Below are 8984 nucleotides of genomic sequence, written 5' to 3' on the forward strand. Positions count from 1 at the left end.
AGCTTACAGGTTGTGCTTAGTGACATGTGCCTTCAGGTCTCTGCCTCTGTGTCATTATGGTGTGGCTTCCTGTTACATACAACTGGGGTGTCCATGATTTTGAGGGTCAGCAGGACATCTGCGATGTGACTGTGAGAGACAAGACCTGTGTGACATATAGGTGTGTGATCATCTGACAGCGCACAATGGTGTATGCAACTGTGTACTTCAGGCAGCTGGGTTACATGCACGGCAGACTGTGATGTGCTAATGTACAGGGAGTTGTGTTTGCAGAGACTCATATGTCTGATTTGCATGATGTGGGGTCTTCTGGGTCCTGGATATGTTGTTTGCAGGGGATGGGCAAGTGCACTTGTCATCTGCGGAGTTAGCTTTACCCCTGAGGTATGATTGCAAGCCTGTCTGCGCCTGTCTGTGCCTGGACCGCGCCAAGAGCCATAACCCCTGGCCCCCGCACCAGCCATGAAGACCGCCTCCGATACGACGCCAGCACCCTCATCGCTCTCAACCCAGGATGGACCCTCACCTGCTACAGAGCCGCCCCGAAGCGCACCCACGGTCCCTTCGCCTGCCGGATCTGCAGCTTCTCCTCGAAGACGCAGAGACACCCTCCACAACAGAACACAACCAGTTCTGATGCATCCTGATCAACACCCGCTCCGCACGCAAACACGCCATCGAGCTCTGGGACCCACTCGACACCGCATCACCAGACGTCGCCTTCCTGACCGAGACCTGGATGAACGAAGCCTCCTCTCCAGACATCACCATAGCCATCCCTGACGGATACAAGATTGCCCGCAGAGACCGCACCAACGGAGTTAGAGGAGGAATCGCCATCGTCCACAAGAAGACCATCAGGGTCTCAACTAGGGGTGGGCGGAATTTGCGGAATTAACCTCCGCAAATTATCGCGAGAATGCAGAAAATCTCCGCAAACACGCCGGAAATATCGCGAAGATGCGGAAGTTTTTTTGCCGCCTGTTCGCGGTATTTTTTGCGTGTTCGCGGGTCGCCAACTTACCCATGCGGTCGCTCACGGGCGCGGCCATCTTGTTTTCACTTGTCCCGCCCTCTGGCGTTGTTTACTTCCTGTTCCGGGTCGCGCAATGCATGTTCGCGGTCGATATTTCCTGTTCGCGATCACTTTTACTTGATCGCGTTGCTTTTTGCTTGCTCAGGGAGAAAATATCGCGCGAACTTGCGCACGTGGTCGCAACGGGCGCGGCCATCTTGTTTTCCACTCTATTGCATGGTTCTGGGGCCTGATTTTCAATCCTCCCTAAATCTTTTCAATCCTTTGTTTATAGCCACTTTTTTTGGATCTTTATTTCTTATTATTTCTCTAACTATTTTCCTGCCTCTATATTTTTGGTTTTTGTGTACTTTTTTTTTGTTTTTTAGCTACCTTTTCTCTTTGTATTGCCCGCTATTTATTTCCTTTACTCCTTTATTTATTTTACCTTTTCTTTCCCGTCCCCAGAACCATGTCCAAGGGCAGGGCTGTTCGCCGGCGCAGCCAGAGCCGCGACCGCCTTCCTTGCGGAAGGCGGCGCCCACAAGGGGTGCATGCACGGGCCTTATTTGGGGAGGCGGAGTTGGCTGCACTAATTTTCTTTGTGCAGCGCCACCTCCCCTCAACCCTGGCAGCAGGTGGCAGGCCTGGGTCCGGGTACGGCCTCCGGGAGCGTCGGCAGCGGTGGGGGAAGGTGCGCCGGGCAGTGTCGCGCATCTCTGGGGTCCGGCGCACCCAGGCACAGCTGACGCACCGGTGGTCCGACATCCTGGACCGTGAGCAGGACCTGCTGGACCTGCTAGGAGTGGAGGTCCCGGGGCTTGGTGAGTACCTATTTAATTATTACAACTTTGTGTCTGTTCTTCTGCTCTATGTTATATATTGCGAATATCTTTTTTTCCTTCCAACCAGCTAGAATGTTGCTGCTTGCAATACATTCCAGGTTAATAACGTTTAAAAGTCTTCTGTGATTATGACACAGGTGCTCTTCTGCGCTACTACTAATCTTACTTGTTTGCAGCTTTGCGTTTGCGCTTGCTTAGCGTGATTCTTTACGAGTTTATTTTAGAGAAATTAAGTTACGTAATGCTACAGTGACTCACGTCCACTCCTTACTTTGTCCTGTCACTAATAGATAGGGGCGGATTGATACATAGGTTTAGGTACTTTGTATGAGCTTCTAATTGGTTAGTGGTATGCGTGATGCCCCCCTCACTCAGTTACGTGACGTGCTGCTAGTACGCCAGTCTTTAGAACCTTTCTTGTTTGTTCAATGAGTGGAGGTAGGCTTTGCAGTTACTTAGCAGTAGCAGATCAGCATCAATCAAACCAAAATTTGGTGTATACAAAAAATGTAGTCATGTTCATGTGTCCTCCATGATTGGATCATACACATTGTTGAGGAAAACAGTCGAAATGCATACTTAATGTACAATTGGCATGCCTGGAATAGGTGGGCTAGGTTGGGTGGTACTTTGTACTAATACTTAGGCTTACTTGTAACTTAGTTTTCTGGAATCAGAATGGAAGAATGGATTACTGTTGATAAATAGTAACTTAAGTAGTCGAACTGCGAATCCCCCGATATTACATGTTGACCAGATGAGATCGGTCAATGTAGTTATTGCAATTGTTTACATAAGTGTTTTTTGACCGTTGTTGAAAAATATTGTATTTGCTTAAGTTGACACCATCCATCAATGTTTGTCTCTTTCTTATATCTTTCCTGTTCATCAGCACCCAGGGGCAGACGGGCAGGGACTGGGCAGTCGGCGGGACAGGAACACCACGAGGAGGACACCGCTGAGGGCTCCTCTGCTGGCCCCAGTAAGTCTTCTTGTTTTTAATAATATTTCTTATTCCATAACTTTTACTGCCCCATTTCTCCCGAACTATAGTGTGTTTCCAAATGCTATTTTTTTACCACCAATTATCCTTTGATCTGTACGGTTTCAAAAAGCTTATCCCTGCCTCCGCTATGATGACTGAGTACTACTACATACTATCAGTCTGTCTGTCTGTACTGTAGTAGCTAGTCTTGCCCAGTTGGCCAGTGCCACTCTTTGTGAAAGGTTGTAATATAAAACTCATATTCACCAGTAGCTCATACAATCCGTTGGGTCGTTGTCTTGTACTACTTTTTACTCTTGTTGATGTTTAGGCTTTGAAAATTCACAGCAACAGCCCTACCAGATTTCTTAATATTTTGATATGATACCCTATAGGACATACAACTGTTGTAGGGATCTTGCACATACATTTGCACCAGAAAATAGGATGTTGGTGATGGTAGGTTGGACCTTCCTTGCACACCTCAATCAGAAATTCCGCACCCACCACAATTCCACTGCTTGACTATAGTACTGTCTTGTCATACCTATTAGGTCTCGGAACCCTCCCCCCAAGATAACCAACAAGTAGACAACCCAGAACATTAACACACCCAACCTCTGTCGTGGAAGCAATTCACATGCACACCCTTACTTTAATTTGCTCAATCGTGTAAGTTAGTCCACTCCACACCAAATACCACAAAGTCTATGTAAGTTTAAAATTTTTATTTCGATTTGAGAAGGTCTGTACACTGTTTTCTTAGCAGCACCAACCGGCAAATCAATAACATTAAAACAATATACATTGTTACACTTATACAGTTGGGAATTAAATCATGATAACTGAAGTGGTGGAAGGCAGCACCACCATCCCATAGCAATTTAGTTTATATACATTTATAAATGAAGATGTGAGTGAAGGGACCCCTCACCTCAGAAGAACCTAGTACTGGTAGTTGGTGCATCGTTCAGAAGCTCTGGTTCGTAGAAGCGAATCTTGCGTCTGTAATGCGAAAAAAGAAATGGTGTGCGTTAGTATATTGCAACTTGCAAGCATTTCTCAGCCGTGCCAAAAAGTGTAGCATCTATGGATAAGCAATATGGACTAACAGTAACAGTAGTACACCAGTTCTTCCTAAAAAAGTGGCTTGTTAATGTTTGTTGACCGCCCGTACGCAGCGCGTAGACTAGACAGTAGCAGTGTGAGGCAGGTCATGTGGGCTCAAAGGTGTCTTAAGAAGCTGCAAGGTAAAGGTAACGTCACATGTGCATGGCTAGGGCTAATCAAGCAAATGCTACAATGATCATATAACTTAGTGTCTACTCTACTACTACCTGATTTGTACTAGTGATTTATGTTAGTATTAACTCATTTTTCAACCTTGCTACTGATCAATAGGGGGGAGGTGTATATGTTGCCTAATAAATGTGTAATGTTTTCTAGGCGCACTACCGACCACCATTGCTGGGGCCAGCGAAGGCGACGCAGAGGGCGAGGATGCGGCAGTTGCAGATAGCAACGGAGGGGGAGTGGCAGCACCAGTGGCAGGCGGTGGTAAGTTAGATTCATAATCTTTAACTATTGTTGAACTTGACAGCACACTCACTGCAAAGGTGTACTGTATGTATATGTATACTGTAAAGTTGTGAATTAGGGCCCCATTAGGATGGTGGGCGTATTGCCCCCGCCGGGCTGGCTGGAATTCACTGCCGTCACAGCAGGGGCAAACCTCCCGCCATCCCTGTAGAAAATATTCAGACATGTCTAGGCGGAAAAGGGTTCAATATGGCGGTGGTGTCTCTCTCACCACACCGGCAGCCATATAATCTGCATTTTGGAATGCCTTTGCGTGGCGGCATTACCGTCCGCCACGGAAAGGCATGCACACATTGCAGAGTATGCTTGGGGGCCCCCATGGAGGGTACCTACCGATGCTATGGTACCTCCCCGACTTTCAAAGCAAAACGTGACAGGCTCCGTGCGAGGCCCGTCATGTTGTGCTTGGAAAAGCAGCACAACATTTTAGCATTGCTTTCAGCAAAGCCAACCAGAATTTAAATTTAAAATAACAGGGTGCGCCCGCCACTGTGCCGGGCGCATCATCCTAATTAATTGTCCCCACGGGACCCCCACCCTTTTTTAGCAGTCGGATGGTGGGCGGACAAAGTCCGCCCGCTATCCGATGTCGTAAGTAAGTATGAGTTCTTGGGCACGTTTTAAGAGTGAACTAGAAGACTAGAATTCCCTTTAATTGGTATAGGACTAGGAGCCAGAGTATTGAGTAACCAATGGCCTCATCTATCTGATTTCAACTCCGCTTTGAAAGTTTTATGGAGAAGAGCACCTGGTGCACTGTTCAACTAAAAAGTGTAAGACAGGTGGAAGGAAGAAGGACGGGCGACATTTAAAATGTTATGTACTACTGTGCTTTATTTTATAGTGCTACTCTACCATGCCACTATGTGTGTAAATAATTACCTTGTCCTACTGTTTTATTAAGACTATATTTTACAATTGTCTTGTTTTTTTCTTTTTGATACACAGCTACTCCGAAAATCAACCGGAAGGAGTTGGCCGCCAAGGCACGGCGCCGGAAGCTGGAGGCAATCCAGCATGAATACCGGCGGCTGGTGGTCCTAGCCGAGGAGGAGGAGGAGACTGCAGCAGCAATTCAAGCCTCCTCCAGTGCCCCGGGCCCCAGCCACCGCCCTCCAGCGGTACGGCGCCACCGTCTGGCGGCTGCCCGCCGCCACCGTGCCATCTCCGGTGCCCCCCCCCCACTGTGGCTGCAACTGCCGCGGCCTTAGACGCCGCGTCGCCCATTTAGAGGACCAGATTCGTGTCCTCCTCCAGTCCTGCCCCACCAGTTAGTCCCTGTCACTGCCCCTTTTTTAATTCCTGTTCGTTCTTCACTCGTTTGGGCGTTCTCTATTTCTATAGACAGTCGTTGGGGTTAGGGAGGTGGGTGGGTTAGCTTTTGTGGGTTTAGTTTATTTGTTAGGGTCAATTAAATATCTTTTTCTATGTTACATGCAATGTTGTTAATGTTTTGTAGGTGGGGTAACTGTTTTACATCACACTGTTTCTTTGCTGGTGCATGGCCGCCCATAGCGTGTGTTTGATTTCAATAATTTGCTGACTGTATAAGACACAAACAGATAGATGCGACACACCTCACTCATTGACTGGTCCTACTATGCATTCTTTGGAGTGGTGTTTGAAACTGACATCATTGACAACATGTCCATTATTGATTCTGCCTCCCCCAAACTTCTCTCTTACCGGTGCTTGATGTTTATGTCCAACTGTGGCACAGCACTGGCTGCATGGTGAAGATGGTTTCCTTTTTCATACATGCCATGATTGGGGTGGTGGTGGTAGTATAGTAGTAGTAGTATACACTGGCAGGGTGGCAGCATTTCCAAAAAAAGAAAAGGAGATAGTCAATCACCTTTGAGAGACTGTTAGAGGAGTAGTTGAATGAAGTACATCACATAATTTACCGAGCAACAATTATATGCTCAAATATTTGACAAAAAAACTGAATGCTGGTTATTATGAGGATAGCCTACTAGACAGAGTTACAAACTATAGTTTTGTCGACTTGGCTATGCCTACAGTCTAACAGTTAGTGCTGTATATGAGGAATGACAACAAACAAATCCAATCAATGCCGGCAATTCATGCTGAGGTATATGTTCCTTTGTTAAATAAAATAACCTGTGAAATATCCTACTCATGGGTGGGCAAGCAGAAGAAGATCATCGCTCTGCATTGAAATTGAAGTAGTGTTGCTTTCACCACATCCGCCCCAGCAAGTGTGTGATTAAGTATTGGTGTACATTTAATTTAGTTACACCTCGACAATAAGTCACACAGCCCGGGGGAAGAGGGTTAGGGTCCGTTGATTGGATGGGAAGGGGGATTTTGGGAAAGGTTTGACATAGAAAAACAGTATGCATACATAGACAAACAAACGACAATCATTGAAGACTACCATACCATATCCATTCCATATGTTAAGGTATAAAAAAGGAAATGCATGCATGATGAGACCCGGATTCCATACACTTCTATTTCTTGTTCTGTTCCGGCCTTAATACTTTAACAGATAGCAAATAGAAATTTAAAATATTGGTAGTGAAGAATCGTAAACACAGAGCAAACGTAATGATGATTGATAATAACAACTCCAAGAACACACTGTTGTAAAGAATGTATACAAGATATTAATCAAATTATTTAAAAGAAGTGAAAAGTGGATACTGTTACTGTCTTATCCTGGTCAAAAATGTGGACTGGTTTTTTGCATCACGGCATTCCTCTTGCTCCTCTCGTCCATCAATCTTGGGTGTGTCGCCTCACCACTCGCCACTGCCCGGCTGGAATAAAAAGGTGATTGATTGGTAAGGTAATTAATATGCATTGTAATGTTTTACAAAGTTTTGGACAAGGCCCGGCCTGTAATTTTAGATTGAAAACCAAAGGGGATATTCAGAAAGAAAGTGAAAACAAATGCACAAGTGATGGTGTAGTGCAACAAGAACACTTTCCGAGGTGGCATGTATGCATATGCATCATCTCTACTGTAGTCTGTTTCCAGCATAGACCTTCAACAGTAACAGGAGAGATCAGGCCCACAGTGCTTACCATTAGCACATCCTACGTTAACACTTTAGAGTCCTTTTTTTTTTCTCTCAAAGAGTTGGACAAACGCAAAGCACATTATCCATTCCAGACATAGCATTTTACAGTTAAAGTTAGTAAAATCAATGCACTGCAGTCATCCCACCGCTACACTCTATTCAACTTCTACACAGACATTTGGGTGTGCTGTGGTTGTGGTTCACGTGTTTACCTTTAGGCTTTTCCGTTTTATGCCACTCATGAAACATCCTCCTGACTTCATCATCAGCTCTGATACTTCTACTGACTGAAGATCGGCCTGCAGTACAAGTGTAATTTTTATAACACAACAAGAGTAGAAATATAAATATTACTGACTTGAGTCATTCTTTATTGTGTACAGAAAGATAGATTAACACTAGTACACTTTGACATCACTTTGTGCACAACAAACAACGCAAACACAAAGACCAATAGCTCAGAGTCAGGTGTCCAATGCATGCCATTAATTATCATCATTTATTACCTGTTACTTCTCATCTTAAGTTAATGGGCCGTCTCTTTCGCCATCATCATGACGGACGGTGCTGTTAAGTCACAGTCATTTGCATTGCGCAGATTGAGTGAGTCCCCTTCCTGTATTGAATTAAAAGCAATGTATCACCAAGATGCAGGAGAAGTACACATTTCTTGTTTGCCAGAAGAGGAAAATTAGTAATTACTAGTGTGTTCTGTAGAAAGTTGATTAGTGGCAGTGCACAATTACATCAATTCATGCGCAACACACCACAAAATCTACATCATTCAGTCTGCTATTCTGCGGCCAATGCATGGCATCAATCATTACCTGTTGCATCTCATCTCGTTAACGCTGCAGGCCGTCTCTTTCGCCATCATCATGATGGACGGTGCTGTTAAGTCACAGTCATTTGCATTGCGCAGATTGAGTGAGTCCCCTTCCTGTATTGAATTAAAAGCAATGTATCACCAAGATGCAGGAGAGAAGTACACATTTCTTGTTTGCCAGAAGGGGAAAATTAGTAATTACTAGTGTGTTCTGTAGAAAGTTGATTAGTGGCAGTGCACAATTACATCAATTCATGCGCAACACACCACAAAATCTACATCATTCAGTCTGCTATTCTGCGGCCAATGCATGGCATCAATCATTACCTGTTGCATCTCATCTCGTTAACGCTGCAGGCCGTCTCTTTCGCCATCATCATGATGGACGGTGCTGTTAAGTCACAGTCATTTGCATTGCGCAGATTGAGTGAGTCCCCTTCCTGTATTGAATTAAAAGCAATGTATCACCAAGATGCAGGAGAAGTACACATTTCTTGTTTGCCAGAAGAGGAAAATTAGTGTGTTCTGTAGAATGTTGATTAGTGGCAGTGCACAATTACATCAATTCATTCATGCGCAACACACACAACAAAATCTACATCACTCAGTCTGCTTTTCTGCGGACAATGCATGGCATCAATCATTACCTGTTGCATCTTATTTT

General features: G+C 45.1%; 1 long non-coding RNA gene across 1 annotated transcript; it reads left to right on the plus strand.

Moving 5' to 3' along the window:
- The first annotated feature begins 2763 nt into the window (after nucleotides 1-2763).
- On the plus strand, nucleotides 2764-5616 carry LOC146864047 (uncharacterized). The gene is made up of 3 exons (XR_014976603.1): nucleotides 2764-2842; nucleotides 4292-4402; nucleotides 5393-5616. It is a non-coding gene; the product is annotated as an uncharacterized LOC146864047 (long non-coding RNA).
- Nucleotides 5617-8984: the final 3368 nt, after the last annotated feature.

Source organism: Triturus cristatus, chromosome 2_1, assembly GCF_964204655.1.
Source record: "Triturus cristatus chromosome 2_1, aTriCri1.1, whole genome shotgun sequence".
Classification (NCBI taxonomy): domain Eukaryota; kingdom Metazoa; phylum Chordata; class Amphibia; order Caudata; family Salamandridae; genus Triturus; species Triturus cristatus.